The 19,279-nt window shown below is 35.5% G+C and overlaps 1 protein-coding gene across 1 annotated transcript in view; it reads left to right on the top strand.

Annotated features, from left to right (window-relative positions):
* Positions 1 to 19,279, top strand: part of LOC122491443 (cell surface glycoprotein CD200 receptor 2-like) — a 141,200-nt gene that overhangs the window by 27,708 nt on the left and 94,213 nt on the right. The gene's annotated exons all lie outside the window — the stretch shown is intronic.

Raw genomic sequence — 19,279 nt, 5'->3', positions numbered from 1 at the left:
ATGGAGTATTACTCGGCAATCAAAAAGAATGAAATCTTGCCATTTGCAACTACGTGGATGGAACGGGAAGGTATTATGCTAAGTGAAGTTAGTCAGAGAAAGACAAATATCGTGTGACTTCACTCACATGAGGACTTTAAGATACAAAACACATGAACATAAGGGAAAGAAGGCAAAATAATATAAAAACAGGGAGGGGGATGAAAACATAAGAGACTCGTAAATATGGAGAACAAACAGAGGGTTACTGGAGGGGTTGTGGGGGGGGATGGGCTAAATGGGTAAGGGGCATTAAGGAATCTATTCCTGAAATCATTGTTGCACTATATGCTAACTAACTTGGATGTAAATTAAAAAATAAATTAAATACAACTCAAAACAAAACAAAATAAAACAAACCAAAAAAAAGGGTTTGTGCATTTTTTATTGACTGATACGTCAAATTGTATCAATTTACTTTCCCCTCAACCGTGTTTGAATGTGTCTTTCCATATACTGTCATTTCCAAGTATGCAAGATTACCACTTCTTGTTTTCAATCAACCAGTTAACTAATGTGATGTAAGATTATAATAAAAATTACACTATTTAACAAAACTGGATTTACGTTTTTCTGTCATGTTTATGGGAAAGAGCATGAATGAGAGCAAACACATGATGAATTAGCTTTCTGAACTCATTTGATGTCAATAGAGATTTTGATAGCTAATGCCTAATAGTTTTGCAGATGTAGTAAATCTAAGTTGACTAGTTTAATGAAGTACATTTTATTGTGAAGTATTTAGCAAATAACGGATGTTCATTGATTATATAAGCAGTTAAATTTACATTTTGAAGAACTTGGGTATCCATAATATTGGTTCATATGCTAAGAGAATACCTAATGGATGACATGACCCTTCCCCTCAATTTTTCTGTGGAACATAGTATTAAGACTGTATATATTTATTGTTTTTAATATTACAAAAAACATTTTTTACTTATGAAAATTTATGAAAAAATCAGTCTGCTTCTCCATAGTAGGAAAAACATTAAAAATTTTCATCATGGTAAAAACTGAAACAAAATTCACCTGTTCTTCAGTTATGCTATTTGAAACACTTATAACAGCTCTTCTGTCACTATTTTTCTCCCTCCAGACATTTTGGCTACACTAGGCTTTATACTTAAAAAGATTTTTACTTTATTTTGGAGGTAAAACTAATGTAACGACATTTGTCACATGATTTTGACCAAACCATTTTGACACCATTTGACTATGCCAAAAACAAAAACAAAAACAAAACCAGTCCATTAAGTTTCCCCATATAAGTGTTACCAAGTAGTGCACACAACAGACACCATGACCCTGTCCTTGACCTTTTCTTAATTCTTCATCCATCCCTGGTTGGGAGGAGATTCACAGTTAAATGGGTTCAAAAATATCTCTTTTAATATTACTAAAAAACAAAGCAAAGCAAAATTGTATTTACATCTTAACTTGCTAATGTCAAAACAGTCATGTAAATGACACTTTAAAGACTTCAAGATAGTGTATAATGCTAAATTACATTGTACAGGAAATGATTGTATTAAAGTCTTCCATTACAGGGGTGCTAAATGCGGTTGAACATCAGAATCATGTGAGGAAATACAAAATTATATAGATCACCCAAATGCAGTTTAGATCCGCTGAATCAGAAAAACATGGAAACTAAAACAGCCTCTCCAGGAAGCAGAGGCTGAGATGGAGTTAGGAGCAGTAAAGGTTAATTGGGAGAGAGGGCTTATACCTGTGAAAGATGAAAGGGGCAGGAAGTAGGAGAGGGGAGGCAAAGCCTTCAGCCCCTGCTGCTGATCTGAATCAAACCTGTGAAAGGAAAGGAGAGGGAGCAGGATACAAGGGCCTCAGATCACATACAGAACTGCCAAATTCTTCGCCAAACCCATGAGAAGCCCTGGAGCAAAGATGACTTGTATGAAGTATCTTAAAAGAGCAGGAATGGCCAAACCCTAATGTGCCTTTATGCATAGTCATTGTCTGGGAAGAATATGGCCTCAACTCAAAAGTTGAAATGGAGGAGCGCCTGGGTGGCTCAGTCAGTTGAACATCGGACTTCAGCTCAGGTCATCATCTCCTAGTTCACGAATTCCAGACCTGCATCAGGCTCTGTGCTGATGGCTCAGAGGCTGGAGCCTGCTTCGGATTCTATGTCTCCCTCTCTATCTGACCCTCCCCCACTCATACTCTGTCTCTCTCTTTCTCAAAAATAAATTAAAACATTAAAAAAAAAAAGCTGAAATGGATCCTGAAGCCATTAACCTCTAGAGACCATCAGCTCATTGCATTCCTTGTGTTTGAATGGTGAGTTCTCTATTGATGGGAAATGTGAACCACTTACCTCCCTGGCTGCCCAGTCCATCTTTTCCAGCTTTCCCTGGTTAGTATTTGCCTGGTATGCCATTGACTCTGTATCTTCAAGTTCTCTGTGACATTTTATTTTAGGTATACCTGTTACAAAGAGCTACAGCTTTTTGATAAAGCAGATATGGCTGCTTTTTATTAACTCCAAAATTTTAACTTTTAAGACAAGAATTTAAACCATACACATTTGTTGTAGTTACTTACATATTTGGTCATATTTCTACAGTCTTATATGTCTTATTTCGTATGTTTTTCCCCCTGCCTTGTTTTATTTTTTTCTCTTACTCTGCCTTGCTGGATTGGCTAATATTTTTCCTCCTTTCATTCTTTTCCCTTGGTAGTTTAAAAGATATCCATTGTAGTATATGTATTAGTGTTTTTGCTTTATTTCAGAACATCTAAAAACAGCTTTATTGTGGTATAATTGATATAACAATTTGTTAAATTCTGCACATCTTTCAAGGGTACAGTTTGTTAAATTTTGACATAGTTTTACATTTGTGAGCCATCAGCACAATCAAGATAACTTATCCATCACCCCTGAGTTTTCTTATTCTTTGTAATCCTACCCATACTATTTCCCTCTTTCCTCCCCAAACAACCACAGACCTGCTTTCTATAACTATATATTAGTTTGAATTTTATATAAATGTGATCATACAATGTGTACTCCTTTTTGGGGGGACAGTCCTGGCTTCTTTCACTTATCATAATTATTTGAGAGAAGTTCACACATTAATAATTCTTTTTTTATTACTAAAAATTATGTTTATTACTATTTCATTGTCTGGACATACCACAGTTTATCCATTTACCTGTTGATGGGCATTTGAGTTTTTTCCAGTTTTAGGCTATTACAAATAAAGCTGCAAACATTCTTGTGCAAGTATTTTTGTGGACCTGTACTTCTATTTTCCTGGGTAAAAAGCTGTGAAGGGTTTAGTTTTATCATACAGTATGCAGATGTTTAACTTTTAAGGAAATTACCAAATTGGGGCATCTGGATGGCTCAATTGGTTAAGCATCCGACTCTTAGTTTCAGCATAGGTCATGATCTCATGGTTTGTGAGTATGAGCCCCTCATTAGGCTCTGTGCTGACAGTGCAGAGCCCTCTTGGTCTTCCTCCCCCCTCTGCCCTCCCCCTGCTCATGCATTCTTTCTCTGTCTCAAAGTAAATAAACTAAATAAATAAATAAATAAATAAATAACCAAACTGTTTTCAAAATGATCATACGATTTTACAATCCATGCACCAATGTCCGAGATTTCTAGTTCTTGCATATTTTATCAATACTTTGTATGGTCAGTCATTTTAACTGACATGACAGTACATGTGTATTTCTCTCTCATGACTTTAAAAATGTTTTATTAATGGGGTGCCTGCATGGCTCAGTTGGTTAAGTGTCTGAATCTTGATTTCGGCTCATGTCATGATCTCACTGTTGTGAGATCGAACCCTTGTTGAGCTCATGCTGAGTGTGAAGCCTGCTTAAGATTGTCTCTTCCTCTGCCCCCTCCCCTACTCATGCTCTCTCTCAAAAAAAAAAAAAAAAATGGAGCGCCTGGGCAACTCAATCAGTTAAGCATTTGACTTCGGCTCAGGTCATGCTCTCGCAGTTCATGAGTTCAAGCCCCACGTCGAGCTCTATGCTGACAGCTCAGAGCCTGGAGTCTGCTTCAGATTCTGTGTCTCCCTCTCTCTCCGCCACTTCCCTGCTCTTGTTCTGTCTCTCTTTCTCGCAAAAATAAATAAACATTAAAAAAACTTAAAAATTAAAAAAAGAAAGAAAGAAAAGATTTATTATCAAAGTATAGTTGACATGCAATGTTATTTTAATCTGTGGTTTTAATGTATATATCCCTAAACACTAATGATGACTGTCTTACCATATACCTATGTATCACTCATATATTTTATTTTGTAAGTGCTGAAATGTTTTTCTCATTTAAAAAAACAGAGTAGTTTGTTTATTGATATTTCTTTGTATTTTTTGAGTAAAAGTCCTTTCATTCTCTTTGCAGTGTTCACTGTCTTTTGAAGAGATGTTTTTGTTGTTGTTTATTTGTTTTGTTTTTAAGAGAAGACTTTTTGCTGAATAATTTATTGAGTTTTTCCTTTATGGAATATAGTTTTGGTATTGCATTTAAGAATTTTTTTTTCTAATTCATAGGTTAAAAGTATTATATTCTAGAAGTTTTGCAGTCTTACATTATACATTTAGGTCTATAATCCATTTTAATGGAATTTTTATATATGGTGTGAGATACAGGCTGGAGTTTTTTGTTTTGTTTTGTTTTTTTGCATAGTGATATTCATGTGCATATTCCAGCACCACCAAATTACATTTTATCTTTGTCAAAATCATTTGTGCCCATAAATGTGTCTCTATTTATGGACTTTTTATTCTGTTTTGTTGAATAGTGTGTTTATTGTTGTGCCAACATCACACTGTCTTCTAGCTTTGTAGGTCTTAAAATCAGGTAGTGTTAGCTCTCTGACTTTGTTCTTTTGCAAAACTGTTTTGGCTATACTAGGTACTTTTGTTTGTAAATTTCTGCAAAAAAAGACTTTTTGGATTTTCACTGGATTATGTTGAAGTAAACGTCATTTTGAGGAGAATTGATGTGTTCGCAATAATGAGTCTTCCAATCTGCAAACATTGTAGAACTCCCATTTCTTTAGACCTTCTTTCATTTCTCTCTGCAATGCTTTATACTTCAGAGCTTTTATACATCTTGGTCAGGCTTATCCCTAAATACTGTATTTCATACCGTTGGATGCTACTGTAAAGGGTACTAGTTTTTAAATGACAATTTCTGATTGTTCCTCGATATTATATAAAAATACAATTGAGTTTTGTATATTGGCCTTATATATTATACAACCTAGATAAATATACTTAGTGGTTCCAATAGTTTTTGAAGGTTCTGTCAGATTTACTGCAGAGATGATCATGATCACGACTTATGCAAATGCAGACAGTTTCATTTCTTCCTTTCTCATCGGGATGACTTTTATTTGTTTTCACTTACTGAATAAGAACTGTTTCTTTACTCATGACATTTCTGATACAAAATATGTGGATTTTCTATACCAAGTAATTCTCCAGTTCTCTGTGGACATCAAATGGGTGATCTACAATTCCATTCAATTTTGACACTAATTGTCTAGAATTAGCCCAGACCCCATAGATACAGGCTCGGTACCAAAAGACATTCCCCTACTTCAGATACCAATTGCAAATGGTGGATCTCCAGGTTACTCACACTTCTCTCCAACATGGCTACAAATTGAGGGTTCCCATGAGGCCCCTTCCTCCAGGTTTGATAATTTGCTATAATGGCTCACAGAACTCAAGGCAACACTTTATAATTATTACTGGTTTATTATAAAGAATATTAAAAAGATACAAAGGAAAGGCCAGATGAAGATGTATACAGTCTGGATCTGAAAAGTTCCCAAGCATAGGGGCTCTGTTGTCCCCACGATGCCTGGGGTGCTTTCACCAAAGCAGAAACCTTCTGAACCCTTTTGTTTAGGATTTTTATACAGGTTCTATTGTGTAGGCATGGTGATTAAATCATTGGTTCTGGAGGTCATGAGATAGGCCTGATGTTGCCAACCCGGTAATCAGGTTGCTTCCCCTGGCAAGCAGCCACCATCCTGAAGCTATTCAGAGGCATGTCAAAGTCACTTCAGTAGCATAAACTCAGGTATGTTTGAAAGGGACTTGTTATGAATAATGAAAGGCACTCCTCTCACCTCCATCATTCAGGAAGTTGCAAGGGTTTTAGGAGCTCTGTGCAAGCAACCAATTTTATATTTCTTATTATCACCCAAGATCGTGCTTACCTATTGCACTGGCTAAACCCTTTAGTGGAAGGTTGGTTAGGAGTAGCTAAAATGGACATCCTTTTCTTATTCATGGTCTTAGGGGAAATCATGCAGACTTTCATCATGAAATACAATGTTAGCTGCTGGATTTTGTTTTGTAGATGCCCTTTATTGGGTAGAAGAGTGTTTCTTCTATTCCTAGTTTCTCAGAGTTTTAAATAGGAATAGATGTTTGATTTTGTAAAAAAGCTTTTTTGTGTGTGTGCCAATTGAGATGATAATTTTTTTTAGCTTTTAATATGGTAATATTGATTTTTTTGAACATTAAATTCAGCTGGAATTTTTGGTTAACCCCACTAGGATATATGTATCATCCTTGATTTATATATTGTTAGATTCTATGTACTACAATTTTCTCCAGTATTTTTGCACCTATGTTCATGAGAGATACTAATTTGTAGTTTTCTAGTAATATTTTCCCTTGTTTTATCTGGTACCAGGGTCATGCTTGTGGTATTGAATGAGTTGGCATAGGGATATGGGCTGATGTTTGTGTCCTTTTGAAATTCAATTCAACCCTCCAATGTAATGTATAGGAAATTAGGGTTTGGGGTTGTAATTAAATTTAGATGAGATTCTGAGGGTTCCATGATGGGAAAAATGTCCTTATAAAAAAAGGAGGAGAGAGATGAGCACTCTCTCTACCACTAAGGACACAGTAAAAAGGTAGCTGTCTACAAGCCAGGAGGAGAGATCTTACCAGGAACCAAATTGGCCAGCATCTTAATGTAGGACCTCCCAGCCTCTATAATTGTGAGAAATAAATAACTGTTGCCTAAGCCATCCAGTATATGGTATTTTGTTATAGTAGCCTGAGCTTGTTATTATCAGAAGTAATCCATGTATTTTAATTATTTTAGAAGAATTTGTGGATAATTGGGAATATTTTTTGAAATATTGGTTTCGGGGGGGGGGTCATTGTACTTTACTGATAGTATTGTTGAAGTTGACTGTAGGGAATACTTTGGGAGTAAGTCTTTTGTTCTATGTGGTAAATTTTTTTAATTTTTTTTTAATTTAATTTTTAATTTTTTTAAATTTACATCCAAATTAGTTAGTGTATAGTGCAACAATGATTTCAGGAGTAGATTCCTTAGTGCCCCTTACCCATTTAGCCCATCCCCCTTCCCACAATCCCTCCAGTAACCCTCAGTTTGTTCTCCATATTTATGAGTCTCTTCTGTTTTGTCCCCCTCCCTGTTTTTATATTATTTTTCTTTCCCTTCCCTTATGTTCATCTGTTTTGTCTCTTAAAGTCCTCATATGAATGATGTCATGTGATTTTTGTCTTTCTCTGACTAATTTCACTTAGCATAATTTCCTCCAGTTCCATCCACGTAGTTGCAAATGGCAAGATTTCATTCTTTTTGATTGCTGAGTAATACTCCATTATATATATGTGTGTGTGTATATATATATATATATACACCACATCTTCTTTATCTATTCATCCATTGAGGGACATTTGGGCTCTTTCCATACTTTGGCTACTGTTGATAGTGCTGCTATAAACATGGGGGGTGCATGTGTCCCTTTGAAACAGCACACCTGTGTCCCTTGGATAAATGCCTAGTAGTGCAATTGCTGGGTCATAGGGTAGTTATATTTTTAGTTTTTGAGGACCCTTCATACTGTTTTCCAGAGTGGCTGCACCAGCTTGCATTCTCACCAACAATGCAAAAGAGATCCTTTCTCCACATCCTCGCCAACATCTGTTGTTGCCTGAGTTCTTAATGTTAGCCATTCTGACAGGTATAAGGTGATATCTCATTGTGGTTTTGATTTGTATTTCCCTGATGATGAGTGATGTTGAGCATTTTTCATGTGTTGGTTGGCCATCTGGATGTCTTCTTTGGAGAAGTGTCTATTCATGTCTTTTGCCCATTTCTTCACTGGATTATTTGTTTTTTGGGTGTTGAGCTTGATAACTTCTTTATAGATTTTGGATACTAACCCTTTATCTGATGTGTCATTTGCAAATATCTTCTCCCATTCTGTCGGTTGCCTTTTAGTTTTGCTGATTGTTTCCTTCGCTGTGAAGAAGCTTTTTTTTTTGATGATGTCGCAGTAGTTCATTTTTGCTTTTGTTTCCCTTGCCTCCAGAGACGTATTGAGTAAGAAGTTGTTGTGGGCAAGATCAAAGAGGTTTTTGCCTTCTTTCTCCTTGAGGATTTTGATGGCTTCCTGTCTTACATTGAGGTCTTTCATCCATTTTGAGTTTATTTTTGGGTATGGTGTAAGAAAGTGGTCCAGGTTCATTCTTCTGCATGTTGCTGTCCAGTTTCCCAGCAGCATTTGCTGAAGAGAGTGTCTTTATTCCATTGGCTATTCTTTCCTGTTTTGTCAAAGATTAGTTGGCCCTAAGTTTGTGGGTCCATTTCTGGGTTCTCTATTCTGTTCCATTGATCTGAGTGTCTGTTCTTATGCCAATACCATACTGTCTTGAAGATTACATCTTTGTAGTACGTCTTGAAATCCAGGAGTGTGATGCCTCCAGCTTCGGTTTCATTTTTCAAGATTGCTTTGACTATTCGTGTTCTTTTCTGGTTCCATACAAATTTTAGGATTATTTGCTCTAGCTCTGTGAAGAATGCTGGTGTTATTTTTATAGGTATTGCATTGAATATGTAGATTGTTTTGGGTAGTATCGACACTTTAACAATATTTGTTCTTCCTATCCAGGAGCATGGAATCTTTTTCCATTTTTTTTTGTGTCTTCTTCAATTTCTTTCATAAGTTTTCTATAGTTTTCAGTGTATAGATTTTTTCACCTCTTTCATTAGATTTATTCCTAGGTATTTTATGGGTTTTGGTGCAAATGTAAATGGGATCGATTCCTTGATTTCTCTTTCTGTCACTTCATTGTTGGTGTATAGGAATGCAACTGATTTCTGTGTGTTGATTTTATATCCTGCAAGTTTGCTGAATTCATGAATCACTTCTAGCAGTTTTTTGGTGGAACCTTTTGGGTTTTCCATATAGAGAATCATGTCATCTGTGAAGAGTGAAAGTTTGACCTCCTCCTGGCCAATTTGGATGCCATTTATTTCTTTGTGTCATATGATTGCAGAGGCTAACACTTCCAATACTATGTTGAGTAACAGTGGCAAGAGTGGACATCCCTGTCTTGTTTCTGACCTTAGGGGGAAAGCTCTCAGTTATTCCCCATTGAGGATGATATTAGCATTGGGTCGTTCATATATGGCTTTTACGAGCTTGAGATATGCTCCTTCTATCCCTATTTTCTTGAGGGTTTTGTCAAGAAAGGATGCTGTATTTTGTCAAATGCTTTCTCTGCATCTATTGAGAAGATCGTGTGGTTCTTGTCCTTTCTTTTATTGATGTGATGAGTCACATTAATTGTTTTGAGGATATTGAACCAGCCCTACATCCCAGGTATAAATCCCACTTGGTCGTGGTGAATAATTTTTTTAATGTATTGTTGGATACGGTTGGCTAATATCTTGTTGAGGATTTTTGCATCCATGTTCATCAGGGAAATTGGTCTATAGTTCTCCTTTTTAGTGGAGTCTCTATTTGGTTTTGGAATCAAGGTAATGCTGGTTTCATAGAATGAGTTTGGAAGTTTTCCTTCGAGTTCTATTTTTTGGAACAGCTTCAAGAGAATAGGTGTTAACTCTTCCTTAAATGTTTGGTAGAATTCCCCTGGAAAGCCATCTGGCCCTGGACTCTTGTTTTTTGGCAGATTTTTGATTACTAATTTGATTTCTTTACTGGTTATGGGTCTGTTCAAATGTTCTATTTCTTCCTGTTTCAGTTTGGTAGTGTATATGTTTCTAGGAATTTGTCCATGTCTTCCCGATTGCCCATTTTATTGGCATATAATTACTCATAATATTCTCTTATTATTGTTTTTGTTTCTGTTGTGTTGGTTGTGATCTCTCCTCTTTCATCTTTGATTTTATTTATTTGGGTCCTTTCCTTTCTCTTTTTGATCAAACTGGCTAGTGGTTTGTCAATTTTCTTAATTCTTTCAAAGAACCAGCTTCTGGTTTCATTGATCTGTTCTACTGTTTTTTGTTTCTTGGTTTTTTGTTTTTTGTTTTTTTTTTTTGGTTTTGAAAGCATTAATTTCTGCTCTAATCTTTATTATTTCCTGTCTTCTTCTGGTTTTGGGTTTTATTTGCTGTTCTTTTTCCAGCTCCTTAAGGCATAAGGTTAGGTTGTGTATCTGAGATCTTTCTTCCTTCTTTAAGAAGGCCTGGATTGCTATATACTTTCCTCTAATGACTGCCTTTGCTGTGTCCCAGAGGTTTTGGGTTGTGTTATCATTTTCATTGACTTTCATATACTTTTTAATTTCCCCTTTAACTGCTTGGTTAGCCCATTCGTTCTTTAGTAGGATGTTCTTCAGTCTCCAGGTTATTTGTTACCTTTCCAAATTTTTTCTTGTGGTTGATTTCGAGTTTCATAGCATTGTGGTCTGAAAATATGCACGGTATGATCTTGATCTTTTTGTACTTACTTAGGGCTGATTTGTTTCCCAGTATATGATCTATCCTGGAGAACATATCATGTGCACTGGAGAAGAATGTATATTCTGCTGCTTTAGGATGAAATGTTCTGAATATATCTGGTAAGTCCATCTGGTCCAGTGTGTCAATCAAGGCCATTGTTTCCTTGTTGATTTTTTGATTAGATGATATGTCCATTGCTGTGAGTGGGGTGTTGAAGTCTCCTACTATTATGGCATTACTATCAATGAGTTTATGTTTGCGATTAATTGGTTTACATATGTGGTTGTTCTCACATTTGGAGCATAAATGTTTACAATTTTTATGTATTCTTGGTGGATAGACCCCCTGATTATGATATAGTGCCCTTCTGCATCTTTTGATACAGTCTTTATTTTAAAGTCTAGATTATCTGATGTAAGTATGGCTACTCCAGCTTTCTTTTGTTGACCATTAGCATGATAGATGGTTTCCATCCCCTTATTTTCAATGTGAAGGTGTCTTTAGGTCTAAAGTGGATCTCTGGTAAACAGCATATAGATGGATCTTGTTTTCTTATCCATTCTGTTATCCTATGTCTTTCGATTGGAGCATTGATTCCATTGATGTTTAGAGTGAATACTGAAAGATATGAATTTATTGCCATTATGATGCTTGTAGAGTTGCAGTTTCTGGTGGTGTTCTCTGGTCCTTTCTAATCTTTTGTTGCTTTTGGTATTTATTTGTATACATATATATATATATATATATATACATATGTATATGTGCATGTATTTGTGTGTGTATATATATATATATTTGTATATATACATATACATTTGTATATATATACACATATGTATATGTATATGTATTTGTATATATATTTGTATATATATATACATTTGTGTATATACACATATGTATATGTATTTGTGTGTATATATATATATTTTTTTTTTTTCATTTCTTCTCCTCTCAGAGAGTCCCCATTAAAATTTCTTGCAGGGCTTGTTTTGTGGTCACAAACTCCTTTAATTTTTGTTTGTCTGGGAAACTTTTTATCTCTCCTTCTATTTTGAATGGCAGCCTTGCTGGATAAAGAATTCTTGGCTGCATATTTTTCTGATTCAGCACACTGAATATATCCTGCCACTTCTTTCTGGCCTGCAAAGTTTTTCTGGATGGGTCTGCTGCAAACCTGATCTGTCTTCCCTTGTAGGTTAGGGACTTTTTTTCCCTTGCTGCTTTCATGATTCTCTCCTTGCCTAAGTATTTTGTGAATTTGACTATGATATGCCTTGTTGTTGGTCAGTTTTTGTTGAATCTAATGGGAGTCCTCTGTGCTTCCTGGATTTTGATGTCTGTGTCTTTCCCCAGGTTAGGAAAGTTTTCTGCTATGATTTGCTCATGTAACCCTTCTACTCCTATTTCTCTCTCTTCTTCTTCTGGGACCCCTATGATTCTGATGTTGTTCATTTTTAATGAGTCACTGATTTCTCTAATTCTTAAATCGTGCTGTTTTGCCTCCATCTCCCTCTTTTTTTCTGCTTCATTATTTTCTACAAGTTTGTCCTCTATATTGCTGATTCTCTGTTCTGCCTTATCCATCCTTGCTGCCTTGGCATCCATCTATGATTGCAGCTCAGTTATAGCATTTTTAATTTCATTATGACTGTTTTTTACTTCTTTTATCTCTGTAGAAAGGGATTCTAATCTATTTTTTACTCCAGCTAGTATTTTTATTATCATGATTCTAAATTCTGGTTCAGACGTCTTGTTTGTATCTGTGTTGGTTAAATCCCTGGCTGTCGTTTCTTTGTGCTCTTTCTTTTGAGGTGAATTCCTTCGTTTTATCATTTTTGAAGGGAGAAAAGGCATTAATGAGGTAGAAAAATTAAAATTAAAAACTTAAAATTAAGAAAAATATTAAAATTAAAAAATTAAAAACACACACACTCAAAAATAGAATAAGTAATGCTAGTTCCTAGGTGTGTTTTGGTCTGGGTGTTGAAATTGGTTTGACAGATCAGAGAACAAAGGGGGGGGGGAGGAAATCCTTCGAGATTTTGAGAAAAATGAATACACTGAAGTAGACTAAAATGAGATGATGGGAGTAAAATAAAATTTGAAAAAAATTTACACAAAAGTAAAGAATATAGTAGAAAAAAGTTAAAGAAAAATATTTTTAATAACAATTAAATATAAAAATGAATTTTTTTCTTTCTGTTCAAGAAAAAGAAAAGAAAAAAGAGAAAGAAGAGAAAAAGAAAAGAAAAGGAAATCATTTGAAAATTTGATAAAGTGAATATACATAGTAGACTAAAATAAAATGATGGAAGTAAAATAGAATTTGAAAAAGTTTACATGAAAGCCAAAAATATAGTAAAAAAATTGAAGAAAAATATTTTTAATAGAAATTTAAGGTAAAAATGAAGTTTTTCTCTTTCTGCATTCAAGAAAAAAAGAAACAAAAAAGAAAAAAGAAAAAGGTGATTGTTTGAAAATTTGAAAAAGTGAATACACTGAAGTAGACTAGGATAAAATGATAGAAGTAAAATATAATTTGAAAAAATTTACACAAAAGTAAAAAATATAGTAAAAAATTAAAGAAAAATATTTTTAATAAAAATTGAAAATAAAAATGAATTTATTCTCTTTCTATATTCAAGAAAAAGAAAAGAAGTGAAAAAGAAAAGAAAAAAAAGAAAATTGAATAGATGGGCCCTCTAACAGATTGAAATAGGACTGAAGTTACTTCCTTTTCCTGTAGAAGTCAGACTATGAAGCACTTTATAGTCCATAAACTAAATAGGCATTGAGACTTGTGTTCTTGAAGAGTGAGGTTGGCCCAGTTGGGCGGAGCTCAGTGTAACGGCTCTGTTCTACACCAGGTGGCGCTGCTAGCCTACTGGGGTGGAGTGTTGTGGCGTTCATAGGTGCGTATGAACATGCGCAGGAGTGGTGAACATGGCGTCACCCAGCTACCCAGTCTCCAGTATCAGAACTCTGTTCTCCCCGATCAGCAATTGTACACCCATCCTCTGTCTTCAGCTTTCATCCACTCCCCACTTTGTCACTGTCTGTGACCAGGCCCCAGGCAGTACCTCTCTCCCGAGTTTTGTCTGAGATGCGGCTGTTTTCCCCGGCCCCTTACTTCCGAAGGACTGCGGCTTTGACCTATTCCACCCCTCTGTGGGAGGGTCTTACCGAGCAATGGCCGAAGGAGCAATGGCCAAATGTCAGCTGTACCCAGGAACACTTGCTTGACCCTGCTGCTTCTGGTGCCTGGAGACTGTGGCCAGGTGCCAGTCTGTCCCAGAAAAAATTCACGAGATAGTGTAGCAGCAGCATTTTAGGGATTATGGAAAATCAAAACACACATCTGGCACCAGGCTTCACCCTTAATGACCTTGTTCCAGCACCAGCGAAGGTGGCCGTTTTCTGGGGTCTGCTGGGACCAGGTGGCTTCAACAGTGTTTACCAAATGTCATTCCAGCAGTGGAACCGCTTTTCCCTCTGTGGTCCAAAAACCTCCCAGACCCCATTCTGTTCCTGGGGATTCGCCCTTCCCACCAGAGCACCGCCAGGTATCGAGCTGCAGAGTTGCAGACTTTGTGCTCCCCTTGTTTACAGTCTTAATGGAATTTAAACCCTCTCCTTTCTCCTTTTTCCCTTTTTAGTTTAGTCCTTGTGGCTGTTTCCAATTTTCTACTTTCTCTCCAGCTACTTTTGGGGAGGGGTGCTTTTCCTGTATTCTCCCCCCCCCCCCCCCGATCTCCATCCTCTCCCCACCCATCTCCATCCTCTCCCCGCCCGCAAAAGCACCTTCCTTCCCACGGCTTCTTGCTCCCCAAGTTCACCGTTCTGTACTGTGTACCTGCTGAATTCTGTGGTTCAGGTCGTGCAGATTGTTGTGTTAATCCTCCAATCAGTTTTCTAGGTGTGCAGGATGTTTTAGTCTTGGTCTGGCTGTATTTCATGGATGTGAGATACACAAAAAACTTCCATGCTGTTCCACCATCTTGGCTCTTCCTCCTCTTGAACATTTCTTGTAGTGTGGTCATCAGGTGATAAATTATTTCAGAGTTCCTATGCCCCCTAAAGCTTATTTTTCCTCCCTGTTTTAAGTTATATTTGCTGCTTATAGCATCCTAGATATCAGGTTTTTTACTTTTTTTTTTTAGTTTATTTGTTTATTTTGAGAGAGAGAGTGTGAGCATGTGTGCGAATTTGGAGGAGGGGCAGAGAGAGTGGGTGGGAGAATCCCAAGCAGGCTCTGCGCAGTCAGCAGGGAGCCAGATGTGGGGCTGAACTCAGGAACCACGAGATCGTGACCTGAGTCAAAATCAAGAGTTGGATGCTTAGCCACTGAACCACCCAGGTGCCCCAGGGTTTTCACATTTTGTTGCTCCATTTTCTCCTCACTTGCATTGCTTCCTATGATAAATCTGTGATTGTTTTTGACATACTTCCTGTGTGTCTTTTTTCTCTGGCTGCTTTTTGGAATTTTTTGTGCCCCTGGTTTTAAGCAATTTGATACAATGTGCTTTGGTGTAGTTTTCTTCATACTTCTTTGTGCCTGGGATTCTTTAAGCTTCTTGCATCTGTAAGTTTGTACTTTTTAACAAACTAGAAACATTTGTTTTGCTATTATTTCCTTAAAAATTTTCTGTCTCCTTTTCTCTCTTCGGTCCTTTGGTTATTCCAAATATGTACATATATACATATAACTAAATGTAACTAAAGGTAACTAAATCTAAACAGTTATTTTCCCTCAGCACTTTGAAGATATTCTATTTATTTTGACCTTCATTATTGTTGTTAAGGATCCTACTCTTGATGCTTGGGTGGCTCATTCAGTTGAGTGTCTGACTTTTGATTTTGGCCAGGGTCATGATCACAGCATTGTGGGATTGAGCCCCATGTTGGGCTCTGTGCTGTGCTTGAGGTTCTCTCTCTCCCTCTCTCCATCTGTTCCTCTCTCCATCTCTCTTCCAGGAAAGAAAGAGAAAGAAAGAAAGAAAGAAAGAAAGAAAGAAAGAAGGAAAGAAAGAAAGAAAGAAAGAGGGAGGGAGAGAGGGAGGGAGGGAGGAAGAATTCCATTGTTGGTACAAGTGTTATTCCCTGGTAAGTAATCTGTCTTGTCTTCCTAACAGTTCTTAAGACATCTCTTTGTCATCAGTTTGTTGTAGTTTCACTGTTGTGCATCTAAATACAGATTACTTTTTATTATTCTGGCTTAGGATCTGCTCTGTATTTGAGGATTCTGCTTTTTTTTTTAAATTCAATACTGGAAAGCTCTTAGTTATTATTTCTTTCAACATTAAGTCTCATCATTTTTAGCTATTCTTTTCTTCTGGAAATCTAATGAAGTCTTTTCTATCTTCCATGACTCAACATATATTTCATATTTTCTATAGTTTTGTCTCTCCGTGTAGTAGTTTATGTATTTTTTTTCATATGTCTCTTAGAGACCACAAATTTTTCCTCACTTCTGTCTAATCTACTATTTGGTCTGTTCATGGCATTTTAACATCTATCAAAATTAAATTTGATTCTTTAAGTTCTATTCAGCTTCTTTAAATCTCTTTTTATGTTTGAATATCATTTGGAACTTGTATAAATATGTTAAAATAATTATTCTGTAAATATGTTTCATATATTCTATAAATTTATTTGACTGTTATAATACATCTTTTTGTATGTCTTTTTACTTTCTTTCTTTTGTCGTCTTCTACTATGGCTATTTGTCTTGATGTTCTTTTTGTTTTTATAATTTTGGATTGCAAACTCATATTTAACTAACCTATATCTGTGGGTATCATGTGGAATCTAGAATCTTGGGGGAGGGGTTTCTTCCAAACAGGATTTACTGTCTTGGGATTGCTATGAAGATGGGAATAGTGTATTGCAATTTCTAGATTACAGTTTCTTAGATAACACAAGTTAGATAACACAAATTTAATACCTAGACCCATATGAAGGCAGTGTAGTAACACATTCATGATGGAAAGCTTTCTATTCTTTTTGTAAGACATAAGAGTATGACAAGTAATTTCTCCTTTTTTTCAAATAATAACTTATTTAAACTTTATCCTGTCTTTATTTAGTGGAGGGAACTCTCAGTTTCTACTTACTTTTCATGGGCCCAGTGTTCTGCTCTCTAAATGGCTCTTAAAACCCTAGCCTCTAGGTTCCTAATACCACTCTTGACAGTTTTTGGGTTATCTCAATCTTTCCACTCCATATTTGCTGACTTTCAATGTTGATTCCAGAAGTTCTCCTTTATTACTTGTGAGCTTAGTTAAACATTAAAAACTTATTCAAATTTCAGCCCTCATTTTAGTGTTTTTAATTATAGATTTTTTTCAGAGTACATAATGAACAATATTTCCAGAAATAGAAGTCCTAAATAGAACTAAAATCAGATCCTTCTTTAAGTTTATTTCCTACATTAGATCTAATTTTTCAGCAATCAGTTGTTAGTAACATGAAGATATATAAAAGCATGAAATATACCGACAATGATAAACATATAGTCAAATTCAGACTACTCTAACACTGTTAATGCTGGTATGTAAATCATGTAACTCTAGTATAGAGATGAACAGACAAAAGCATTCAAAGTTACTTTAGCTGTGATAATATGGTAATGGATACACAATATAAAGAGATGTAACTTGTGACATCAAATACTTAAAATGGGAAGCAGTAAAAGAGTAGAGGTTTTATGTAAGTAAAGTTAAATTGTCATCAGCTTAAAATAGACTGCTATAAATATGTTTTATATAAACCACATGTAACCACAAAGGGAAAACCTCTAGTAGATACATGAAACATAAAGAGAAAGTAATGAAAGAATAACAATATGGACACTCATCAAATCACAAAGCAAAACTGCAAGAGAGGCAGAAAGGTACAAAGGATCCACAAAACAACTAGAAAACAATAAAAGTACAGTTTTAAGTCCTTACTTTTCAATAATTACTTTAAATGTAAATGGATCAAGTTCTTCAATCTAAAAACAGAGAGTGGATGAATGGATTAAAAAAACAAAATCCATCTGCATGCTGCCTGTGAGACTCACTTCAGCTTTCAGGATACACATAGGCTGAATGTGATGAGATGGGAAAAGATATTCCACACAAATGGAAACCAAAGAAGGGCAGGGGTGACTATGCTTATATCAGATAAATAGATTTTAAGATAAAAATCTTAATAAGAGACAAAGAAGGTCATTATTTCATGATAAAGGGGTCAGTTCTTAAGAGGATATAACAATTATAAATATGTATGCCCCTAAATATATTAAGCCAATACTAACATATCTGAAATACAGCAATACAATAATTATAAGAGACCTCAATACCCAACTTAGGGTATTGTAATACCCTTAGGAAATTAAAAGGAAACACTGAACCTACATTGTGGCCTAAATGGACCTTACAGACATATACAGAACATTACATCCAGCAGCAGCATACACATTCTTTTCAAATGTACACGAAGTATTATCCAGGATAGATCACAAGTTAAGGCAAAAACAAGTCTTGTCAAACTTAAGAAGTTTGATCATATCAACTATCTTTTCCAACATGGTAGTATGAGACTAGAAATTGATAACAAGAGGAAAATTGGAAAACTCACAAATATCTGGAAATTAAATGCACACTCCAGAACCAATAATATGTAAAAGAAGAAATCAAAAGGGAAATAAAAAAGTATATTGAAGCAAGTGAAAATGGAAACACAATGTACCAAGACTCATAAGGAGTAGCAAAAGAAGTTCCAAAAGGGAAGAGAGAAAACAATAACCATCGTATTCACTGGTTAAAAGCTGCAAACTTTCCCCTAAGATCAGGAGGAAGACAAGAATGCCCACTTTTGCTACTTCTATTTAACATCATACCAGAAGTTCTACCAGGACAATTAAGCAAAGAAAAGAAATAAAACATATCCAAATTGCAGAGGAAGACACAGAACTATCTGTTCACCTAAGACATGATGTTATATATGGAAATTCCTAAGCATACTACCAAGCCCCACCCCCAATACAATTAGGGCTGATAAACAAATTCAGCTAAGTTGCAGAATACAAAATCAAAAGCAATATACAGAAATTAGTTGTATTTCTATACGTTAGCAATGAACAACCTGAAAAGGAAATTAAGAAAACAGTTCCATTTACAATAGCATCAAAAAGAATAAGATATTGAGGAATAAATTTAGCCAAGGAGTTGCAAGATGTATACACTGAAAACTGTAAAACATTGCTGAAAGGAAGTAAAAAAAGATATCAATAAATGGAAAGATTTCTTATATTCATGGATTAGAGACAATATTGATAAAACAGCAAAACTCCTCAAAGAGATTTACATATTTAATGCAATCACTATCAAAATCCCAATGGCCTTTCCTGGCAGAAATGGAAAAATCCTCTAATTCATGTGGAATTTCAAGAGACCCTAAATAATAAAACCAATATTGAAATATGAGAATAACTGACATTCACAATTTTAAAAC

Source organism: Prionailurus bengalensis, chromosome C2 (assembly GCF_016509475.1).
Source record: "Prionailurus bengalensis isolate Pbe53 chromosome C2, Fcat_Pben_1.1_paternal_pri, whole genome shotgun sequence".
In the NCBI taxonomy this organism is placed as follows: Eukaryota; Metazoa; Chordata; class Mammalia; order Carnivora; family Felidae; genus Prionailurus; species Prionailurus bengalensis.
The sequence above is the reverse complement of the archived record's forward strand: the minus strand, read 5'-3'. Positions and strand labels throughout refer to the sequence as shown.